At 35.4% G+C, this 26,278-nt stretch overlaps 1 protein-coding gene and 1 non-coding gene across 2 annotated transcripts in view; one reads left to right on the forward strand and one right to left on the reverse strand.

Annotated features, from left to right (window-relative positions):
- LOC113494372 (KH domain-containing, RNA-binding, signal transduction-associated protein 2-like) overlaps window positions 1-26,278 on the forward strand; it is a 196,050-nt gene that overhangs the window by 13,456 nt on the left and 156,316 nt on the right. The gene's annotated exons all lie outside the window — the stretch shown is intronic.
- Window positions 12,751-12,869, reverse strand: LOC113494642. The gene has a single exon (XR_003400670.1). It is a non-coding gene; the product is annotated as a 5S ribosomal RNA (ribosomal RNA).

The raw sequence follows: 26,278 nt of genomic DNA on the forward strand, positions 1-26,278 counted from the left end.
TTGAACGAGTTTAAAGAGAATTTAAATGTTGGGGGTGAATTGAGTCGGCAGTGTCAAGTATGTCAATTAAATATAATATGAAAGGTTCAATTTATAATCAGATTTTCAAATTGTGACTCTTTGATAAACCTTTTCTGTAGCGTTTTTAATTTGAATGTAGTTTAGGCGTAACCTATAAACATGTGACATTATATAAAATATTTAAAGGCATTTTGAAAGAAAGAAGGTCTACGACAGGCTTTAAACAATTAGAAATTCCACCTATAAAATTGCAAAACTTAAACACGTTGCTGCTAACTTGGTTCAGTATTACTGGTGAAATCTGCCCTGAATAGGCTGTATTAATTATTTTACCTAACAGCGGTAACAATACAAATAGTAAATTGAACTGGTTATGATAATAACGCGTCCATAATGTAATTCAGTGTATGGAAATGTTCATACATAAATTATGTTAGGTTGGGCCTAATTGTTATGTTAGTTAAATTAATATGAGAGTACAATATGTATTTTGTATTAACATTGTTTAATCGTATGTGGTATGGAGAGATAAAAATCTGGTTGAGGTAGGATTTTTTCGCTTTTAAAAAGCTTTTTTTTTCGAAACTGAGGCTTCGCTGTCTGTCTGTCACCAGGCTGTTTATAAATTTTCGTTATAGCTAGACTGTTGCTTTTTTCGCAGTTTATGTATTGATGATATCTGCTACCACTACAATGGTTTTAAAGTCATAAATTTGTAATTAAACATCAATAGATTTGAGGGTAGGCTTCAGCATATTTGTAAAGAATCCTTAGTGATTGATTCATGAATATAGTCGTAGAGAGGCAACCTGAAAGAAATTTGAACAGTTTATGTATGGTTACTAACACGTAACAGTATGTATTTTTTTTCCTCATGAGATCTCATTTCAAACATTATTCTAGTTTCTAAGTTTAGTCTCGAAGCGAGCTCCACGTAAAACCCCAAAGGTTCGGCCTAAGCGTCGGTCATTGGAGACTTGTGCTACCTCATATCCGAAAACTGCCCAAAACAACCACATACAGTTTTTATGAACAAGTAAACGCCTCCAATATTCATATTCAAAGTCACCGCCTTCCAAACATTACCATGCGATCTAAAGCAAGACAAAAATGGAAAGTGGACGCCGCTATGTCCATTGTAGAGCGTCATCTCGTTTCCGCGTTAGCAGTTCTGTTTTAGGAGTTCGTGGTACAGGGTGTGTTGACCAAAGTTTCGCATCATTTACGATGGGTATTATAAAGTTAGAAAATTATGTTTCGGTCGATCCCGGGCTCGCAATCATATGCATAGTTTATGACACTATGTTGTAAAGGGACGTTTTGTTGTTTTTAATTCGTAATAAAGTTGTAAGTAGGGATTAATTGCACGGACAAATATATGTCGGGTAGTTTCTCGTTTGGTGGTAGTTAACTCGGGAAGAGCGGTTGTTTGAGTTTATTGAACCTTTTTGGATTTATATTAGTAGAAATATACTCTAACTTATACTTCGTTTTCATAGGATACAGTAAAAAGTAAAAATCTGCGATCATAACATAAACATCATTTAGGTATGTTAAGTTAGGCATATGCTTGACACAGGTTTTTCTCAAGTCTTTGGTGCAACCAAACAATCTAATCCTCTACTTTCCACATCCCGTTATCTTCTCTGATTAGAACTATGTCAAATTGTACCAAACCACACATCCCTCTACTTCTTGCATCTAGATTTACTAGGTTACCTTTGACGACCTTTAGGTGATTTTAGGCCCATCAGAATAGGGTACCTCATACACTAGGTTTGTCACACATCAGTCGCCATTAATGACTGGTCTAGGCTAGATGTTTTTAACGGAATCTATACATACCTCAAAAATTATGAAGGATACTATACACCAAATAGAAGCTCCCGACTTCCGCAAAAAATCCATTTAATTAAATAACATTTCAGCATAAATTATCATGAAATAAATTTCAGGGAATTTAATATCAATTTGACGTTAATTATTAAACGATAATAACTTAATTACTATCGCAATTAGCCGTAAATTAATTGTAATTTATGAGTGATAGCCTTTTGGGAGTTGTACGGTAGGGAGGCGTCAGTAAGAGAACTTTGCACAGGATTCGAATTATATTTTTACTCGTTTCGCATATTTGTTATGCCCTCGCTAGCAAAATATAGAATTAAGTGACAGTTTTTTTTTGTATCTACCCATATATTAATTGAATAACACCTGGGTTGTCTTTTAGCTTAAAGCTTATTCTTAAAATATTATATGAGTTATTCTGGAAGAGGATAAACACATTTTTTAAAACAACATCCGCGCTATCCTTTCATTCCAGGCACTGTGGTTTTACCAACATTCAACCGAACAAGCATTCGTTGACTGCACAAAATGCTGAACCTATGTACGGATCAAATCTACAACACATCTTGCTCAGTGGGTTCGACGTGGTGACCTTTACCACTCGGCTATCAATACAGTCAAAAATCTCTCCCTCCTCTACAACAACCCACATTCTGAACCCCTAATCTTTCCATACATTTATCTTTTTCATTATAATCTTCTGAAGCACCTCATCCACTTGACCGTCACAAGCTGCTAAATGAAGAAGTTCCTCCATCTGAGAATATTATTTTTGCACCCTCGGATTATGCGAGGTTTCAGCCCGTTTGCATAGGACAGTAATGAAATAATGATAGGAACAGCGGCCTAATCTCTTATAAAAGGTAGGGTCCTCAAGGGAAACCTGGATTATGTTTGCCCAGGATATTTTGACAGACATTTTTGACATGCGGAATTAAGTTGTTGCAATTTTAGGTTGTGTTTTGTATACGTAATAGGTTGTGGTGGTTAGCATGTTGTCTAGGGAGTTAGGGGATTATTTTATGAAAATATTTTGCTTGATTTTGGTATCTGTACGGGATAGGAAAAAAGTTTTCTCTAAATTTAGCAAGAAAAATAGATACTCATCATGACCTAACCTAACCTAACCTTTATGACTAAGCATTGCCAATAGCGTACTGGTATAAAGAATCCTACCTAGCAACCATGGTGTTATAGGGGATGTTACAGGAATACTATTAATATTATAACAACTTAATTCGCGTTGTATTAACAAAGACATTATCGAAAAACTTTAAAAAGACAGGTCTGCCTCAGTAATACTGTATTATTTTAGTCTTTGAGTAGGACACCCTAAAACAAGATTGCAAAAAGTTACAGCGCCACTTAAAGTGGCATAAGGATTCCTACTTTATCCCATAAGCACCACATACACACAGACACACCATATAGCCTAAGCCATAAGCATATTTAAAAGAACACTAAAAATGTAACTCCATTTCAGACACTCAAAAAATATAATACCCTTACTCCACTCAACTACATTCCCAAGAGACAAAACTAATCAAAATTAAATCATAACACAACCAGGTAGAACTCATAATTAAATAGCAAATGCTTCAGCACTTCTTAATTCAGAAATATTAAAAAAATGCTAATTTTCCTCTGTTTTAGAGCTTCGCTGGCTCGCCGCTGTTCTGGCGTTGTAATTAAAATTAAACTTTGTCATTCACTGCTTGGATTGCTGCACTGAGGATTAAAGTTGCCTTTGCTGAATAGACTATTGTTGAGCTTCGGGTTTACCTGTTTTTATGATTGTTTTACGTGCCTTTTTTAATAATTTTCCTCTTAAAATAGCAGTTTTTTTTGGTTACGTGCCTAGTTGTTAATACCGGAACCCTATTAGTGAATGTACTCAATGGGTAAAAATGGAATCCTACTAAGGCTTAGCTGTTTGTGTGTCTGTTCGTCTGATCCTTAATATGCTTCTCACAAACCAGCGTATTTATTTACTCGTTGCTTAACTTTTGTCAGTATTTTAGATGTTATTTTATATTTCTATTGTGTTATTTTGTGTATAAATAGCAGGCAACACCATTAACGATTTCAACTGTCTAGCTATCAGCTTTCACGGTTCGTGAGATACGTCCTGGTAACAGACCGAAAGACACTGGAGTCTGAGTAATATCGTTCGATTTTTACTCATTGGATTCGAAACCCTACAAACGGCAATAAAAAATCGTTTAAAACTTCTTCAATATAAATATAAAGGACTAGATTGAAAATCAATTTCGACGTATTTTCCTTTTTTCTTTTCCCGAACAAACCCAGCACTAACGTATTTAAGGAAAGGTTGAACTAATAAATTGGGGAACTATTTGCGACGCCTAGTCTTAGCCCTTATAACCCTTTTCGATTGCCTTTTTCTCGAGTAACAATATGTTTTCGATTTCCTTTTATTTTTCTAGATAACGATTGTTTTTTATTTTATTTGACTATAGTAATATGATAATACGAGAATTTTTTTAGGGTTCAATAAGCTAATCCTAAATGGCAAACGGAACCCTTATTCTGAGGGTCCCTGAGGGGACTGTGTGTCCGTCGACACTATTACAACAAATACTAAAATTAAAAATACAGGTTAAGCAACTGTTGTTGAAGTCATAAAGTGGTTGATAGGTAAAAAATAAATTAAGGGTATTCACATATTTATTTGACACTCTACCGATTTGTTTTTCTTAAGCCTTTATGTGCGGAACCCTTAATGTTGTCATTCCAATTCGCAATTGACCGGTTTTATTTATACAGTAAGCGGGCTAATGCCCGCAACGCCTAGACTGATTTTAATGAGATTTTTCTTACAGAAAGCTTGGGTTGAGGAGATAATGGGATGATTACTATTGGCTAACATTATTGAAACTACAAAAGGATAAACTTGGGAGCTAAATTTTAATTATACTATAAATTCTAATACCAAAATATATAAAACGACTTAACTCTTATTGCCATAAAACACCGGCTAAGTGTGAATAGGTCGCACTACACTGAATGCTCAAAAGATAAATACTCGTTGTATAAAGAAAAACAAAATTTCAAAAGAAAATGGCCGCACAATGTGCACATTTTGCTGTTTCTTGTTTTAACTGAAATACATCATAAAAATAAATCGAAAATTTCAACAGCCTAGATGCAACAGTTCATGATATACAGCCTGATAGACAAACGGACTGACAGTGAGGCCTCAATAATAGAGTTCCTTGTGTACTTTGATAATTATCCCTGAAAAATTACCCACTTCAGTCTAGCTAGATACGCTTTCCACCCAACTAAATCAATAAGTAGAATAGCACAAAACCTATGAATGCACGTAACTTTCGCTTCACCGAAATTACACTAGCCGACCGCACCGAGCTAATTGGACCGCCCGTAACCAGCGGGCGGCGACTTCATAAATACTGCCTTTTACTACCGCGTTCAACACACCAACTTCAACGTAACCGGCCTGTGTTTTTTACCGGTTGATTTTTATAAACTTGAGTTTGTTATTATTTTGAACTAGCTGTTGCTCGCGACTTCGTCCCCGTGGGTAGAAGATATAAATTATGATTTATACCTGCCCTGCTTTTTTCACATTTTCCATTGTATCTTCGCTCCTATTAGTCGCAGCGTGATGGTTTATAGCCTTAAGCCTTCCTCGATGAATGGTCTATTCAACACAAAAATAATTTTTCGATTTGGACAAGTTGTTTCTGAGATTAGCGCGTTCAAGCAAACAAACTCTTCAGCTTTATATATTAGTATATAGATAAGGTTTTATGCAAGACTCTTTGGAACTATACTCTTTGGATTATAAATCAAAAAGTATAAGAGTATTAAGTTCACTTCATTTTTGATACTAACCCACTATGGATGTAACTTTTCCGAAATAAAGATTATTTTATTTTATTTTATTTATATATTTATTTATAGCTTGGTACATGAAAATCAATGGACCTCGTAAAAGCAAGAGGTACAAGTTACCCTAGGTCCCCAGGTTTGAGGCCTCATCCGTATCGTTCCTAGTTTTAGTGACAATATAGTCTGTTCTAATCCGTGCAATCCCATCAAAATTCGTTCAGCGGTTTAGTCAAGAAAGCGTTACATACATACATATTTTATATTATTAATATATAACGTACACACAAATAAAAAGATTAATAACATCGTTTCTCATATGCATGCCTTTGATAATAGCATTTACAATACAGATGTACCAAGGTCTTTTAGAATAAGGTTTTCATTAAGACCTATAGACGCTCCTGTGTTTCAGACTTTTATCTATCTTCAAATTACAAATAGGTACAATATACTAGCCATTAAGCTATATTGAAAAAAATGAATAGCATAAAATAAATTCAGTTTTTAATCTTCAAGCTTTGCAGGTCGGAAATTAATTGAGTTTCAGGAAATAGTAGAGTGTTTTACAGAAGCGTGTACCGAGGATACTTTAGAGATGTATGGACTTGGATAAGGCTTAGGTAATGCTTCATATTTCATGATTCAGTTTACCAAGTAAAGGTTGTGAAACTTGTTGATGGAGGTTTTTGAACTGTTTGTATGAATTTGTACTCCCGGTCAATGACATTGGATATGTCAATGAATTGTTTGTTGCTAGAATGATTGGTCTATTAGTCAGTAGGCTTGAGTTTGGACTAGGGATAAAATTTTATCGACAATATTTTTTTTAATAATTATAAGTTAAGGATAACTAATTTTTTTTACTCTTGACTTTCTGAATTAACTTTCTCATTTATAAAAACTGAGAATTTCTAGCTAAATGATATGAGAATAAAACAAATTAAAATCCGCAGATTTATGGGAATGGTATTCTTTTTTTGACAAGCAACCTGACTTTGACATATCAGCTGAAACATTTTAACAGTTCTTTATCACTTCTCTTCGGAGAAATTTAACTCGTCCACAAACCTAGGGTCCTACCACCACGACTTTGAAAACAAATATTGCGGGTTTGAAAGAGAGATACCGCGCTATACCGCGTATAGTGCTGTCACGCTTCCATAACTCTAATAATATTACCATAAGACCTGGTGGACCCCTTAGTCTTTTGACCAGACGACAAAAAAAATCATTCAGTTGAAAACTTGGCATTAATTAAGAAGTCAGAACACAAATATAACATGCAATCCATTTCTCGAAGTTATGAGGAAGTCTCCCATTTGTTACGTTTTAATATATAGCGAGTGATATAAATAGCCTTATTAATTTATGCCCACTCTCTCGCGCAGGTGCCACCCACGTATCAAAATGTATATGTCTCTTATCACTCATGTACGTACGTATATAAAGTTTGATAATAATTATTCCACAACTTTAGGCCACGCCATCTAGTTTCAATCTAATTATAGCTTGTGTTATATATTTCTAAATACATACATAAAATTAATAAATTACATTTAGACACCGAAAAAAATATCGTACTCGTCACACAAACATTTGTCCTGAGTGGGAATCGAATCCACGCCCCCTAGTATAGCAGTCAGGGCAATTAGCCAATAGACCACAGTCTACTAAGACAAGGAAGGAGTGTTTTGAAGTTTCTACTATAATCTTTAAAACTCGTAACACCTACAGTTTTGTGACTAGAAAATGGTAGATAACATTAACAAAGCACACATGAAGATGAATGCTGGACGGATAGCCGAGTGGCTGAGGTCCAACGCAAACCCACTGTAGGTCGCATTTCGGTTCGATCCTCGCGTGGGACAAGCGTCTCTTCGATCTAAAAATGCACGTCCTGAGTCTGGGTATCTTTGTGCATGACATGTGACTTGAATGATTGCGAAAGCCCTCGCGACACAAGGATTAAAATCCTTAGTGCGAGTAGAAAGGCTCCTTTAAATAACATTTCTAATGCAAGCAAAGATAAAGACCAAAGCACCCAATAAATTCAGACTATTATCTGCCACAAGCCCCACACATTCACACCACCCACACATAGTCCTTCCATTCGCAGATCGTATAATACAAAGTGCTTTGTAAATTGATCGAGACACTTCAATTGTTTAGCGCTTCGGTGTCACCAGCTAATTGTCACGTGAAAATTTCACTTTGTGGGTTGAGGTGGCGATTTATTGGTTACTGAGATAAAACATAATGTCATCACGGATAAGAAATACAGAAATTCTTCAGCACGTCTTATAGAATTTGTTATTTTCACTTTCGTGGATTTCGAAAAAAGGGTGGTTTATTATTTTATGTATTTGTGCGTGACCTTCGTCAATATTGGAAGGGGACTAGAATATTTTCTGTGGTTTTACCTATCTGTCTGTCTATCAGTCTGTAATCAAATCTTGTTTAATATGATCCTCGCTCCGGTTTCCAATTAAACAAAAATTTCGACGGCATAATGTTTGTAATAAGTGATCTCAATCTGATGCTGGAACTAGAAGCTTGGCTAAAAGCACAATCGAGTTTAAATTCATTTGAATTGCTTTTTCGAGTATTTTGAGCTTAAAGCAAAAAGCAATATAAAAAATTATTTTTTAAATCTTTCATTATTCTATTTTTTAAATTAAAAAATAAATTGCTTTTGTCCTATGATGCCTCATTAAGGTAAACGATTTTTATGTCCCCAATTTTAGCTATCTAACACTGTTTTCTTCAATTCGATATCGTAACTCATTTTTCAACCTATTATAAAAACTAAACCACACAAAAAATACTGAATAAATAAACAAATTTTCTAAACAGTTTCACACACACACCACAATGTATCGACACCAACTCAATTCAGACTTCACATCCCATTAACCCAGGTCTCCAAGCATAACAGGTACAATTTGTCTGATTCCAACAATCATAATTTAAGTGTGCCGGAAGGTGTGCCTGATATTTCTGTAAATGACATCGCTGTAATCTGAATAGCTTGCCAACGGCTCGGTGATCAATCATGGGCGTTGGCAAGTGACGGACGGAGTGACCCGCTTTGTGATTACATTGGTGATCTGGCTGTTTTCGTGGTTAGTTTTTAGGGTCATGTAGCCGGAAGGTAAAAATTGAACCATGTTATTTATTATTTAGTAAAAAGGTACGTGCCAAAAAATAATAATGTTGTAACATGTGTATCAAAACTATCTTATACTTCTATTAATAAGGCTTCGGTGTAAGTCCGGCTTTCCACAGGCTGTATCTCATAAAATGTTGTTATTATTGCTATATAAAATATCATCATGGTGTAGTAATGGTTGGATCGGCTATAAAATTGATGAATAATTTAAAAAAAAATTGTAGCCCATTTTACGCCACCCAGATTGACGTGAGTCTGACTCGAACTTGACCATTTTTTTCTTTGTTTACAGGTAATGATGAGGGTTGTTTAGCTGTGGATACCAATGTATAGATTCAGAATAAGCATACGTGAATCACGCAGATGCTTGTCTTGCGCGGGGGACGAACCCGCGACACATCGCGCGTGTGACGTTCGGCGTGGTAACCACAACTTGCCCATCTGTTTGATAACAAAATTATCACCACATTGAAACCACAAAATATGCCATAGTAATAATATCATATGCTAAAGGTAAAATATGAAAATGAAATGTTTATCAAGTCGAGATGAAAGTCATTTATGCTTGGCGGTGTGCCAACTGCAGCCCGATAATATGTGTACCGGAGATACCGCGTGTATTCACTTTCCTGTGTACCGAGCGGTATTTAATGGACTACCTATTGTACTATATCAGTATAGGATATTTATGAAATAGTAGCTATGCCGGTGACTTCTTTCACGTGGAAAAATGAGTGGGAAGACTTTTTGAACAAATTGCACAGACAATTCTGAAATTTCAGATTCTGTAAATTTGGTAATATTTTTTTACTTGTGAACTGACTAGCTATCCGTCCCACGGGAACATAAAATCGAAATAGAAACTATCCAATGTGCTAATCCTAGTTATAAACTATCTACTGCTGGGTTTCATCAAAATCCGTTCAGTAGTTTTTGCGTGAAAAAGGAACAAACATCCATACATAATATTAGTAGGATAATAAGATAAGTAGGATTGACAGGAAACTAGCACTCAATTTAAAATCCAGCTTGCGTATTATATTGTAACTGGCAATTAAATGAAATTAATGAAACCAGTTTCAAGATTGTTTATTAATAATAATAATTATTCAATGAAATATTTGAATTTAGCTCACGAGGTTGTCGACTTGTGGGAGATGGACTCGGCAATCATTGTCCCGATAGTCGTGAGTGTCAATGGCTTGATAGCCAAGAGCCTCGACCAACACCTTATGAGGCTCTCGTTGGGCGTCTGGGACAAGGGTTTGATTCAGAGAGCGGTATTTCTGGACACGGCGCGCATCGTGAGGAGGTTCCTCTCTCTGGAGCCCTGACCACCGGCAGCTTGGGCCCTGTTCCCGTTGCCGGTTGGACACTATTTTTTATATTTTTAAATGTATGTTGTATTTTTTATATATATATTTAAAAATGTAATTTATATGTATTTAAATGGAATAAAGGAAATAATTGTTCGATTCCCACCCACTATCAATGTTTGTGTGAAGAGCACTATACTTTATTTTGTGTCTGGGTGTAATTTATCTACATTTTGTATGTATTTAAGATTATATAAATATGTCTATCGACTGTTTACTACTCATAATACAAGCTTTGCATAGTTCGAGACTAGATGGCGTTGTGTGACAGTTGTGGATTATATAAAAAAAATATTTTTGCCACTATTTGGGCGTTTTATATGCAGCACACGTAACATCCAAATAACTTATTTATTTTATGATATATTAAGAGAACCTTTTTAATTTCCTTTATTCCGATCGTCCGGTGTAATCGTGGCTTCGTATATTTTACTCCATTGATCGCTTCATCAATATGTACGAACGAGAATGTTATATAAATGGGATCCCACTGTGATTCGCACTTGTAAATAAATGGTTAATCACTCTGGAAAAAAGACTAGCAATAAGCATCCTTAATGCAAGGAAATTAGATCGTTTCTTGCAGATACACTACTATTTCTCATTTAATTTACGTGGTATCGAAATTTTTAAATATTGGCGTATTCCAATTTGATCATAATTGCTTTTAATTTTATTTTATCCGTTTGTTTCGACATGTTTAAAAGACTGGATCTAAGTATTCCATAAAATAAAAAATGCATTATTTTTATCCTGTATTAAAAAAAGATTAAAACTCTAAGAAATATACTTAATCCTTGTATCACTAAAACTTTGAATGCATATAGCCGAGTGGTTGTAGTCACCACTCTAAACTCACTAACCACGATGTGTCGCTAGTTCGATTCCGGAGTAGGACAAGCGTTTTTGTGATCCACGAGTGCCAGCCCTGAGTCTAGTGATTGTGGTGTTTCTGCATGTGATTTGAATGTTCAAGGAACACCCACACGATACTAAGATCAAATTCCATAGTGCCTGAGTCAATTATAAAAAAAAATAGAAACTAAATTTAAAACCAACGTTAACTTACTTTCGCCATGCACTTACAAAATGAAAGACAAGAAAAATACATGCTCTGTGTAGTTGTATCAAACTTGCGACGTTGTAATTTTCCAGCGTTCTCGTAGCAATATTTCTGTCATAACTGCTTGCACAAATACTCTAAGTTTAAAATGTCTATGAATTTTAAACGGTCGCTTTTCATCTCTTTGCTTTTCTTTCTTTATCTTGTAAGGAGCTAGTTTGAAAGTCAACGGTTCATCTTTTACTTGCAGTTTTAAGAGAGAAAAAAATAAAAGTTTAAAATACACGTTTTCTAAATGTCACTCCATTCAAATTCTATCAAAATCGGTCCAGCCGTTTTTATAGTTGTATATTGCATTGTCATCGAGTTTGAAGCTACCCTGAAAATTTCATGCTGCTTGCTTATCGGGAAGTGCCTCAAAATTGAGTTGCAAGATCCAACCTAAACGACAAACAAACAAGAAAAGTGAGTGTATAAATACGTGGGAAAACCTCCTCACCCGCACATTTGTCCTACGTGGAGATCAGACCCGCAACACGTCTCGTGCAGTGGCTTTGACGTGGTGACCTCAACCACTCGGCTATTCGTGCGTTCAATTTTAAATATTCAGTTTAATAATTAAAAGGAGTAGAAATTATCGATTGTCTATCAGCAACGACGAAATAATCTCTTGATTGAAAAAGCTGTCAATACCAAAGGTGACCACTGATATGTGGTTTTTAAACAAAAAAAGGTTTTTCAATATACTGCGTTAAATTAAACTTAATTTACTTAAAACGAAAGCGGCGATAGCTTTACATATAGATATGACAAAAGCAAAGCAACATAAATTAGCAGCGAGAATTGTAGAATTATTGCTAACATACGGTAATATACGGGGGGGTGGGGGAGGAGCCTTCTAAAGAAGTAGCTCACATTCATGCAGTTGTGAAAACGTGACAGTACGTTACTTGGCATGTAGTGCTGTCTCTTTCTCCTATACTGGGATTACATTACGAGCAAAAATGTTTGTGGAATATAGATAGCAAACATCTTGTACATGTAAACCGCTAAAATAATGATAAAATATAGTAAGAAATTTTATAATAATATCCTGAACGATAAAACGGTTAACAGTAAAGTTAATTTTGTAGCTGATTAGGTATACAAAACACCTTATTTTGTCAAAACGTAATTGGTGTTAATTAGTTTTCCAATTAAAAAGTTAATCATAATTAAAAGCGACTGTAAAGATTTTTATTATTGCGTTACATGCAAACTATTACATTAACTAAGTTTTCAGGTTACAATGTTTTCATAATTTCCTAAAAATAGATTTTAGTGTTAGATAGAGCCTGCAAAGGCTCAATAATAGTTCAGTTTTTCCGTTTGGCTTTGAAACCCTAAAAAGCAAAAAAAGCCAACGACACGCGGTATTCCTAGGCGGTCACCCATCCAAGTACTAACCGCGCACGATGTTGCTTAACTTCGGTGATCGGACGAGAACCGGTGTATTCAACGTGGTGTGGACGTTGGCGGCAGTAGACCCGAAATACATCGCCAAAAGCGAAGTATTTTTTAATGCCGCATACGAAGGTTCTTACATTCGTTCTCAATAATATGGTATATTAAAGTACCTATCTACTTTTATTGCAAAATATATAAACAAACCATATATTTATATGCGTCTTCCTAATTAAATAAATCTTTTTGGTTATATTTGTTATTAGAAAAATTATGAATAAACCCTGCCTGTGCCTGTGCCTTACCTCCTTCAAATTGATCGATTGCACGTAAGTTATGCTTGATACGGTCATCACTCATCTATGTTCTATTCTCCCATGTTTCAGAAGCCATCTTTAACCATCGTAACGGACAGTTAGAAGCTAAAAATTTGACAAACACTGAGGAGTATCCTAGCCTAGGAAACTGGGTCGAGGAGGTCAGATAGTCAGTTGCTTCTTGTCAAACACTGGTACTTAGCTGCATCAGGGTATTCTGGGAGCTGACCCCAACATAGTTGGGTAAAGGCTAGACTGATGATGATGAGACAGTATAACAAAACAGGGCAGTGACATTTAAGGCGACCAGCACGGTTTATTCCAGACTTCAGCCTTAAACAATTCAAAACTCTAGGAAATAGTAGCAAACGACGATCTAGATACAGATACAAACTCCAGAAACGAAGCAATCGGAATATAATATCCAAGATTGATAAATGAAAAAGCGCAAAAACTATACGGAACAAGTTTGCAAGTCGAAGTACAACGTCTCCCAAAGTAGGACACTCAAAACTTTTGCCAGTTTTAGCAGATAGCGTGTGCGGGGCGAGATGTAGCGATTGTCAAGTTATACTTGAGTCTTTGATAGGTTTATTTCTAATGGAATTGAGTTCTTTGTCTCTTTTTAAATATGTGTTTTGTCTGCTACTTATTGTAGGGCAGTGTTTGCGATACTTTGCATTGCGTTTCCGTGGTCTCTGGTACAAGGGAAGGGTTAAGCACTCCTGTGGTTTCACCGGTAAAATTCATTAAAACCGTAGAGATGTGACTCCCGCCATCTCCAGGGCGCAAGAGGTCCCATTTAAAAAATATTTAAAATAGCACACCCAAGTATGTACAGAACTGTACAAACTATCGGCAATTTTCACATTAGCGAGTTTTCTATGATTTCCCAATTTATTCTTATAACTAGCTGTGGTTAGAAGATATAAGATAGGAATTTTTGAACGGAAGCCCTCGAAGTTGAATATTTTTCCCCGTTCTTGTCAAATTTTCCATTGTATCTTCGCTCCTTTTAGTCGCAGCGTGATGGTTTATAGCCTTAAGCCTTCCTTTTTTTTCTATTTGGAGCAGTAGTTCCTGAGATTAGCGCGTTCAAACAAACAAACTCTTCAGCTTTATATATTAGTATACAGAGTACAGATACAGATTTGACCCTAATGTTCGGGGAAAGACACCTGAGACATCTGTCGAGAAAACCATACACGATCTTTTTAAAAATAAGCAGAAATAAACGGTATTCTTCTATCCAACTTTGAACGCGTTATACCGATTTTTGACGTTATCTAAGTAAAACTATTATGGCATTTAGGTATACATAAACGCCTGCCTCTATAACTTGTACCTCAATAAAAGGAAAGAAGGCATAGAGGTATGTAGGGCGCGTGAGCTGGGTCCTGATCGGACATCGCGCAGTTAATTTTTATGTCACGAGCCTCGGGACGCTGGCAATAGGTAACTGACTACAATGTTACAATTACGTCCAATGAATTTTATTGTAGCTCTTAATGTTTAATGTGATCTAGTCGGTTATGGCAGTGGCTCTGTTCGTGTTCTGATCTTGAAAATTACGGTTTTTTTGGCCCAATGTTTATCGTGGCTAAAAGACGGATGGTTCTTTCTTGGGTTTCACCCACTTGTATCCGTTTAAAGAATCTAAATTTAAGAAATAAAATAAAGGTAGAGATAAATGATCTGGAAGAGAAAGGGAGACCTTTGCTCAGCGGTGGAATCCAAAACAAGCGACATTATAAAAGAAGTTAGGCCGGTAAGTAGTATTTTCTGAATGTAAAAACACAATCAAATCGGTCAGCTCTCTTAGTGAATTTTCTCTTTTGTTTTCATTTCAAATTTCACATTTCAAAGAGTTAATGACATGCAGTCATAATTTTTTTAACCGAATTCACTAAACAAGGTCTGTGGTATAGCTATAAAATGTATCGTTTTAATTGAAGGGCAAGGTAGTACAAAAAACATAATTGTATTCTCTTAACAAGGCCATTAAAAAAAAACTCCTTGTAAAAAGAAAATATTTCCCTTTAGGTTGCACTTAAGCTGCTTTATAGAGACCGTTCTTTATCTTATTAAACTATTATTTAAACACAAAAACTGGTATTCCTTTTGACTTTTAAGATAGAGTATATTTAACAAAATAAAAGCTAGGTTCATTTTAAGACCCCATTCCATACGTAAGCGCTATTTCTTTTTATTTTACTTTATGGCGTACATGTCGTAACCGCCATGATGCCATTATTATGACCATAGAGTAGCAGTAGTTTTACAATGTTGTGACGTAATGTGCTCTCGTGGCATAGACAATTTTATTGTTGTTGGCCGGTTGGCTTTATTTTGTAGCCCTTGTTTGGTTGTAGAAAACATTATTTTTGTTTTCTTTTTTATGTTCTATGTTTTGATTTACGTGTTTGAATGTTGCTTTTTTATTTATTTAGTTAATAATAAATTGATGGACACGAAAATTAATTAATATAAGTAGCATAATATTTGGAGCGAGGCAAAATTTTCTTTAAAAATCTTCAATAAGATGGCATTTTTTTTATTTTCAGTGCCTGTCTGTACAAGTTGAAAAGATAGAACAGAAAATTGTTGTTTATTTTCAATGCAACTATTTTATTTTCCGTTAAAAATTTTGGTTATATTTAAAAATTAAAACTAAGTCACAGTTGCTGAAGAACGTGTTTAATTCACAAATGCGCGCCACGACAGAGATTGCAGTTTGGCTAATTTCCGCGTCACGATCGCAGAGGGAGGTGGGGTGAGAGGAGGGAGGGGGGAGGGGAGGGTGACATAATGTAATGTGTTTATATTTTCATGTAACCAATATAGTGTAGATCATAGTGTGCTTTTATAGTTATAGTGTTGCCATAACACAGTGGGATTTTTGTACGAGTATGTCATTAACAAGTTATGTTTGGTCAGGTTGTGTGCATCCGCAAATTACACATTTTTTTTGTTGCACATTGTTCTTAAATTTAATCAAAAAAACAATTTATTTATTTCCTGACGATGCTTGATATAGAACCGACTGATAGTTTTTTATTTGTAAATGTCGGTGGCAGTATTTTTCACACTACAAAAATTACGAAGACATATTAAAATCCACCAGGTTCTAGTCAGGTTTTTGCAAATCAAGAAGACTCCGTTCTATGCTGTGTACATAGCTAACGTGTAACGAACTTCCCCAAAATTTTCAAACAGAATTTCGAAATTTCTATCGACATTTTCCGTCATTGCTGTTAATGTATCAAGAATCTAGACCACAAGAGTAGGCTGAGTCTTGACATTACCTATCTCCGCAGATCCCTCTTGTCTAGCCTTCATCTAATTACAAAAAGGTAAACTTAATCGTAATTTGAGAAGGATCTAAAAAATATACGTGCGCTGAGTGTGAGCTGTAATTGTTGGGACCCGTACGTGTCCTGCCGAAGGTCAAAGGTCATAGGGTTCAGTTAGTCCTCTGAGTTTTAGATAGAACGGTTTTTGTTTGGCAAGACATGTTCAGAGTTTTTACCGTTTGTCGGCTTGCGAACAACTAGAAGATTTTGTTACATTTTTTGAATGCTTGCTTGATGATACATGTATTGTGTTTTGTTGAATTAAGTTTAAGCCATTTTTCGTTGCGACTGTGTCTTTCTTTTGAAGTCTTTTTTAGAATTCCTTTAACGGTAAAAACCGGACCCTATGACTAAGGATTCGTCTGTTCGTCACTGTTGTGTCTAATAAACCGTTGAACCGCTAAATCGTTAAATAAATATTAAGGTTAAGCAACGTTTCATACATCCACACAGATGGGTGAAAGATATTTATCTTACCGTCTTTGCACGGAACCCTCTTTATCTCGAGTCCAACTCGCTTTTAACTGCTTTTTTACCATGCCTTATTTGGCAAAATCATTCAAGACTCCTAGTTGTCTCACAATTAGCGTCCTTTCATCTTTTCTCCATTATCTTTCCAATAATTTGAGGCCAGTTCAACATGTATCTACCATTATCCTCAAAATGCCAATTTCATTAACAATCTAGTCGCGACCAGAGACTATTGTGGATATTTGGAAATTCAGGCATCATTAAGCCATAGACCGTTCACATTCGCTTCATTTGCAAACACACTGGTTGTATTTAGAAATTGGGAAGCTGCACTGAAACCATTTTCATTATTATTATTATCTTTTGCATACGTATGTACTGTTTAGTTACATTTTTTTGATGATTTCAACGTTTACTGATATTGTATGGAATCATGTTTTGGAATGTCTTGTTCTTTTACACTTTAGTTGTTCTTGGTTGTTTCCTTTTCTCTTCGTCTCGCTTTTAGTATTTACTGGTTTTGGTATTTGTAAAACATCCAGTCAAATATTTTGATCATCATGCTTAACCCTTAAATACCTCGAGTATCAATTTTGATACCGAACTTTCAAACCGAATGTATACTTGTAATTCGTGTTTTTTTTAAATGTTAGGCTGATTTATAATATTATTGCATAGTGTCGTTTACATTGAAATAAAAAAAAAAGTCTAATGCCTGAAGTATCAAAATTGATACCAGTTTTTTTTTTCGAAATATGTATATGAAATACATACTATGATTTTTTTTATTATTTTTCCAATTATCTAGCTCCTGCACAGAATACACCTATATTTTTTTTAATTTAATTTGAAAAATCAGGCTTCTAAGGGTTAAAAGCACGTAACTTTTTTATAATAAGCTGTCGGGGATCCAACGATTTTTTGCTCGAAACGGTGATAATTCATAATGATTTCGTTTTAGAGTTTTTTTTCATTTTTAATTCATCCTTTTATCATACTAATATTATAATCGATAAAGTTTTTATGAATGGGTGTTTGTTCCTCTGACAGATATTTTTATCCCGATTTCAATAAATCCCGTGGGATCATTTTCGATTCGCAGTGTGCGGGCCCGTGGGCAACCGCTAGTGTAGCCCAAATGTGTGGGCTCAAATGGTGAAAATATCATTTCAAAATCTTTAAATATACATGTGTGGGCTTGTCCAATTAAAATAGAACTTGTTAAAACTGGAATAAAAACCAACAAAATCAAATTATAATCTTCATTTTTATGTCAAAAGTTAAGTCCATATAAACTTCAATTCCGAAAGCTCATCATAATTAGGCCGAGTTTTTTAAGCTCTGTCCTGAACTTTCAAGAATCTGGAAGCTTAATTAAAATGTTTTATGAAAATACATTTTTTTTGTACAAATTGTTAAAAAAGGTAATATACCTGTTGTGTGCAGATTGGCTTGGAGTTTCTGTCTAGTGTTTATGTTATACAATAAACCTAGACGGGTCTGTGGAGGGGCGTTTCTTTGTATATACGTTGTTGGAGATCCGGTGTAAATAGGATGGCTGAGTGATTGCGGTCACCACGTCAAACCCACTGTGCGAAACATGTCACGGGTTCGATCCTCGTGTAGATCAAAGTGTTTCTGCCATCCGCAAACGCCTGTACTGAGTCCGAATATGTTAATGCATGTGACTTCAATGATTGTGCAACCTCCGCGACAGAAGGAAAAATCCGTAGTTCTGTAATCGCCTTTTTAAAAAGAACAATTATATTCGTTAAAATCGCGTCCTTTTCTTCCATACATTAAATCTATATAAATAAACTCCACTTTGAAGTGCAGTTTATAATTAAAACTAATAAATACAGCAGTCTCATTAAGTCACTTCGCGTTATTTATGGTGGCTCCATCTCTCATCAGGATATTTATGGTTGGCGGGAGACTGTTTTGGGTCACTTGGAGTCCAGGTGATGGATATTGGCTATTGTGGGGTAGTGGGATGGTGACGGGATAGTTTGTTCGAGATTTTTGAGGTATTGGTATTTTTTGTGGTGAGAGTTCAATAGAAGAGAAAGTTTTTTGGGATTCCGTATCTAAAATATATAGAAGGCATGTGTGTAGGTATATTGCACTTATTTGTTATTTATTTATTCCATATACCCATATACACACAACGCCATGTACTCTCAATTTAAGCAAAGCAGGTGTTATGAGTAATAGACAGGTGATCAGACACTCAACTATTTACAAACGCATACATATTAAAGATGCATACATACAATGATCTTTCATCACACAAACATATGTCCTGAATGTGGATCGAACTCTCGACCACTAAACACTGGACAAATGGGCCAATCAATACTACTAGGCGTGATAATTATATTGAGGATTATGATTATTCTCATGAATATCATTCGAAATGGTACCACGCATTTCTACTGCAACATTTACAAAAGCCAAATAAACCGCATTAAAAGCAAGCATCAAGAATCAGTAGGCAACCAGGATAATGCCATAATATCAGAATGCACACGTACAGCGGAACCAAGTTAATTAGCACGCCGCCATTTAATTCAGACATTTATAAGCAAGGCCCACAAAAAGTTTTTTTACTCTTTTCACGGTTTTTCTAAATTAGAACGTTTCATTTTGGTGTCCGAATGATTTTTCGCAAATGGGAAATGAAATCGGTAGTCATAATAAGAGGAAAATATATATTTTAATACTCGTGTAATCTTTCGGCTATTCGCTGAAAATAATGGCGTTATAATTTTACTAATTTAAACAATCGGTCTTATAAAGATCTAGCAAAATAAAAACATCATGCCATTTTTTTTGGCGTCGGCGCAACATGTCTTTTTCTTCCATACCTTTCTATCTGACATCATCTCACAAGAAACACTTCTTGCAGCCATAAGTATCATCCTTCACACAATCCGTCCATCGTTTCTATGGTCGTCCTCTTCCCCTACATATCCAGGAAAAATACAATTGCAGAGCTATAGTCCCTATTTGAACCATAATTAACCTATTTTACTATTTGATTCCACATAAAGAAACTCCTACAAATCCAAGATGGACGCGTCGATCGATTTTATATAAGGAAAACAGAATTAGCTCCGGCTCTGGCCTACATACACAAATAAATAATAAAGTCAGGTAATTGTCTGAGACCTAACATCGATGGTTAGACTTAATGGCTTTTAGAAATCTAAATTACCTAGGTTTTGATTCGTCATCGTTTATTTATGAAGTTAAATAGATTTCCTGCGAAACTAAAATCGTACTAGTTTTATAAATGTGAGAGTAGCTCCGTCTTTTTGCTAAGTTTGTTTTTAAGCCTGTTCAAATAATTTAATAATTGTGTCGCGGGGGTTTTCACAAACGTTCAAGTCACATGCACAAAGACATAGGTACTTATTGCAAGTATTCGTAGATAAGCGCTTGTCCTCCGTCGGAATCGAACGTGCGAAATCTCGCGCACGGTGGGTTTGGCGTGGCGAACGACACCAATTCGGCGATAAAATTTGTGATGACCATAGTTTGAAGTGCGAATAAGTGTAAAGCGCTCGTAACTAATTAAAACTACAGAAAAGAAAGAATAATGTGAGAGTAACTTTGCTGTCTGCTATGCTTTGATTCCGATTCAATAAACTCGTTCGGGAAGAATGTCTTAAGTTTGTAGTTTAGAAAAGGACACGCTATTTTTCGTCCCGACAATCGAAATTCAAGCGAGCGAAGCCGCACGCAATGCCAAGTTAATAATAATGATAGTTAATTGTCTAGTTTCTGACTAACCTCATCGATATTATCGTTACCTATGAAGCATTTGATTCATCGTTTGTTTTCAAAGTAATTTTCCGGAACGACATTGATTTTTTTGTTTGCTTTGTGTGAGTAATAATGCCTTATTAGGCCTAATGGGTATCCATAATGTTGGTATATGAGAGTGTGACTCATATGCCATGTATTTTGATCAAGTTGAGGTGGTGTGCGTTTCAGGATTTGAAATCTAATGTTGTGAAGAGCGTAGAGAGAAGAGAGAGTGTGTGTAATGTATTGAAAGAGATTTCTAAGTTTTCTTCGATTATCTTAATAATTGGTTAAGTGCGTCTCGCACTTGTGACTCTGAAATTTCGGTGCAAATATACATATATAATAATAGGCTAAAGGAAAATAAGTTGGTTGAGTAAAAAACGGACAGAGCACCGAGCCTCAGTATTAGAGTTCCGTTTATATCCTTTGGATATGGAACCCTAAAAGTGTGAAACTTTCAGGGCTTCCGATTTTAGATTTTTTTCAACTGTTTTGGAACGTCCGTACGTATTGAAAAATATTTAAATGTACTAGTTTAGCAGTCTAGAACAGAACTTAAAATACAAGCTTTGTTTAGTTTGGGACGAGATGGCGTTGTGTGAGACTTGGGGAATATTATATTGTTTTCAGACAGAAAAGTACTAAGAACAGTCTTAAGTAAATCAACTGCTGTTTCATGAGCCATAGGTACAATCATTAAGAAAATAAGCAAGAAAGGCAGAAATGTATAAGAAGGGTCAAAGTTCTGAGTGCTACTTAACGAATATCATAAAATTATGCCTATTAAGTTATATTAGGTCATTCTAGACCGCCGACCTCAGAACAACATCAAACGTATTGATTTTGACGTGAAATATATCTTTTTTAGGGTTTCGCACCCAAAGGGTAAAAACGGAACCCGATAACCAAGGCTTTGTCTGTCCGTTACCAGGCTATATCTCATGAACAGTGAGTGATAGAAAGATAGTTGAAATTTTCATGTATGACGTAAATCTGCTGCTGTTAAAAATAAAGATGGAGGTGAAGCAAAGAGGTTTTGGTGTCATAGATTTGTTGGTGGCTACCAATATATTATTTGTCACCTAACCAATGTGTTTATTTCAATCTTATTTGTAAGGGATCTATGTGTAGCGAGTCCGACCGACACTTAACCGCTTTTTATAGGTTTTTTATTAATATTTACTACTAAAGTTTTTACAGAATTCCAGACCTAATTTTAAGAGCTTACCATACTCTTTCCACTAATATTATCTCGGTTGTGGGAAAGAGACGTCGCTCTATGATTTATAGCTCTGTCCCGCTTCCACAACCACTACAGTCGTTGTTCCAGTCTTCTAAATATAGGGCTAGCAGATAGGTATCCCGAGATCAAGTATTTTTTCTTATGGAACTTTGCCCATATCAATTTATTACTTAACTTTAGTTATAGTATTTTAGAGCAGTTCTGGTTTTATAGATAGTTAAGTTTTTTGTGTAGATAATCTTCAATCAAAAATTAAGAGTTTTTGATTATAGATTATCTGTTTTTATGAAGAGTAAAGTTATGCTTTTCTCCGTTGTTTCAAATGGTTTACTACAACTGCTGTATAAAATAAATAATAAAATTAAATATCTTCTTTATATAATTTATTGAGACATCCTATTTTATACTTATGATCAATTCTTCGAGTGTTCCAAAAAGCCAAATTGGTTCTAATAGTTTCTTGGGTTCAGTTCTCAAAGGGTAGAAACGAAACAAGGCTAAGCAATGTTACTACGGTTATAAATAAGATGAGGGACCAAATACAGCTTTTCGTATACGTCGTCATTATTTTTCGTAGACAGAAAACCCAATCTTTATTAGGTGTGTTGGTTAGTTTCTGAAAATTAACAACAGTCGATGTTTTTGGTAGCAAACCACCAAAAACCTTCAAATCAGCCAGGAATAATTCCCCAACTGTTCTGTATGGCACAGTGCACGCCTAACAAAAGTAATATTTCAGACTGGCGGGTAAACACTAGTTAAAAACTTCACGTCACTTGGCCAATTTAAGTTCGCTAACTGCCCCACTTTGGGCGGTTGTTTCGAGTGTTGCCACAAGTTCGTCACATCGCACTCTAACATAAATATCGCTGACTTATTTGTTGTTGGCAACACTGTTTTGTGGACAAATTGTGTGTTTGTTTGGCTGTGGCTTTTTGACTTAACTGTGTGAGGTGGTGTATTTTAGGAGGTGTTTTCCTGAGTATGTTGTTTTTTTTATTCAAACCGTCAGAATTATACACTTAATGAGGAATTTTTATTCACTTGCCAAACGTTCAATGTTTCTGTTGATTGGTTCCAATATGGAGATTTCTAGGAAGAAGAAGTAGCAGTAAGAGAAAAAAAATATTCGAAATAGGCCACTACTAGCTCTTCTTGAAGAGTTCAAAATGCAATAGACAGCATTAAGTTTGGCTCACCCTTCACTGCTTCCTGAGGTCTCTTGCTGCGTGAGAAAAGGCGCAACAGACTTCCCAGCAGGATACCAACAATAACGGATAATGACTGTATTTTCTTCCGTTTTATTTAATTAAATAATAATGTAGTAATGTTTCTTCAAATAGACTTTTTCTCAAAAAAGAAATATTTACAACTCCATTTTTTCTTATTATTTCTTGTAATGAAAATTTTACACGTCTGAATCCAAGTATGTTTCTATTATTTCGACAAAGTAAAAAATTTTCGTCTTCTCATACGAATATGAAGGAAATTTATTCACAGACTTACCTCATGAAAGCTACAAACAAATATCAACTGTAGCCTCGTGTACTTAAGGCTACTTTTGCAATAACGAGGTTGATATCTAACATGTACATTGTAAAATTACTCCGTTTCTTTGATAGACATTTTTACGCGAGGCTCGTGAAATTTAGTGTATCGTAAAACATGCAATTTTATAATACTACCCACTATTTTGACTTGAGTATCTCTATCTAGTGAATACGTACTAGTTGTAGTTTACCAAAGGCTTAAAACCATTCGAGTGCGAAAAAATTGACAAATAAAGAAGAAGCGTTTGAGTGACAAATAAATTTATCAATTTGTCATCCTTCCCGAAGAGTTACTCTATTTATTTAATGTCACCTATTCACAAATGTAAGACCCATGTGCTCGTGGAAAAATTACAACTGCATAACTTGATCCATCACAGGTTAAGCTACGCTTGACGCGGTCGCTCCGTAAATGGGTGACCATCTTTGTCATAACGAGTTCCTCCGTGTAACGGAAAGCGCGGTAAATTGTAGGCAAATACTGTTGTTATACAAAAATCTTTAACAGTCGTTACGGGTAGTCAGAAGTCAGAAAGTCTGACAACCAGTCTAACTAATAGGGGTGTCGTGTTGCCCAGGTCACTTGATTAAGTAGGTCAGATACTGCCAAATGAAATTAGAGAAGTAACTAAAATAAACATATTTATTAATAAATTAAAAAGATTCCTAGTATTAAAGGCATATTATACTGTAAAGGAGTTTCTGGATGATAAAACAATTGTAAATTTAAATCACCCTGCCTAAACAAACCATAATAAACTACTATTATTAATATTATACAATTATTATTAATTATCATTTACAGAAATATTAATTTGTCTAAATTGCTATTCTGCCCTCTTCCTCTCTCCTATATTTTTGCGTGCCCAACAGGGTCCATATTGAACTCTAACAGCTATTTATTTTCTACCATCTCTGTAACATATGGAATGCAATAAATGATGAGTATTGAGTAAAATACTAGTACTTAACTGAATCTGGTTAGCCTGGAAGCTGACCTCAACATAGATGGGAAAAGGCTGGGACGATGACGATGGCGATGATGTTAAGAAAGTTCAGAAGTATAAACACGGCTCAAAAAAACAGACACCAGGTTATACATCAACCAAACGATAAGGAAAAGCAGTCTATGTTTCAGTCTGTAAAAGGAAAGTAATTCTGTTTCCATTATTGAAGAGACTGAACACAAAAATAAAGATTGAATTAAGTAGAGAAAGGTCCATGAAACCTTTTCCTTAATCACTAATCCGCAAGAATCCTAAATCAATTGTTCGTCCTGCGAATAAACATCGACACTAGAATAAGGCTGGTTTCACAAATATATGAGAGAGCTGGGTGGGCGACGCGGGCGATCTGGTGAATAGCGAAGACCTCTCGGTAATGCAGACAGTTATCTGAAACAATGTTAGTCTGCACCGTTCAAGGGTATTTATGAGCCTAACAATGAAGCTGTGTCAGCCTTGCGGTAAAACCACATTCTTATCAAAAAGGTCTCGACTTCGATCCAAATACACGTTTTCGAATGTTGTAAGCATCTGGGAAATAAATAATCACTGATCCTGATGATATTGATCGCTTTTTGGACCTGTCGGATTGCCATCCCACCATACTTTGGGAGCAAGGGTACAAAGACTGTACTTGTTCATGCACAATTAGTGCAATATGTACCTCATTAGTTCTCGGTGTCTAGTGTGAAATGGTGCAGAAAAACATTACGGTCTCAATGGGCGAAGTTTTAGGTTAACACGTGTGTTACTGTTCTGAGAATGCGGTGCGCGAGATTTCGTTGTTTTTTTTTAAAGATCTCTGCTTTAAGTCTGATGTTTGATTGTTTACTGGCCTTATTGTCGAAAATCTATTAACTGTTTCGTGAGTTCCTACGGTCAGCCCATAATCTCAGACTATTTTTTAAAGTTTTAAACCTGAAATGCGACTGGCCAGGCGAGAATTTGTTGTATGAACTCCGTTTCGTGAGATCCTACGGTCAGCCCTTACTCTCGGACAGCTGTGAAGCCAGCCTTACAAAGCTACACTCATAACAATAGTGTCAAATATACGGCGACACATTCACAACGAACGTGTTACGTTGCGAAATGGGAGGGATTGAGGAAATGGTTCCGACCTTTCTTATATAGTCTTTGTTTATTTTGTCATGATTTTGTCATGATTTTGTCAGGGTTACTTAGAACTGCCTGTAATGCTATGTAGAAGAAATTGATTGTAACTTTGTGTAAATAGAACAGGATAAAACAATAAAATATAAAAAGGGAACAGCTAGTAATTAAAAATGTGAATCCATAACACGTTAGGTTGACGACATTGCTAAGTTCTTGCATACATAAACACATGGATTAGAATCTCCAATTTGGCTTCAAACATTTTAATGAATTTCGCGAACAGGGGGTTCCGGGGTGATAAATGGATCTTACTAGGATTGAATTTTAGAAAAATGTCGGTGAAATAGTTTTTATAATAATAAACTATTATTATCAGCAATTTTCTTTAACAAAAACTGTTTGTTGCGTATCGAAAAGCTGTCGTTTGAGGAATCTTAATATGGCTAAAAAATACTTCAAAAAAACCAAGCAAAGCTCGTTTATCCGAGACAAAAATATAAAAGAATATTGAGATATTCTGACTAAAGAGCTGTCCCATTTTAATTTCACCTCTTGGTTACATTAAAATTCGAAAACAGGTATCTATTATCACCATTCAATACGTTACTTCAGTGGTCA

This window comes from Trichoplusia ni, chromosome 5 (genome assembly GCF_003590095.1).
Source record: "Trichoplusia ni isolate ovarian cell line Hi5 chromosome 5, tn1, whole genome shotgun sequence".
NCBI classification, from domain to species: Eukaryota; Metazoa; Arthropoda; class Insecta; order Lepidoptera; family Noctuidae; genus Trichoplusia; species Trichoplusia ni.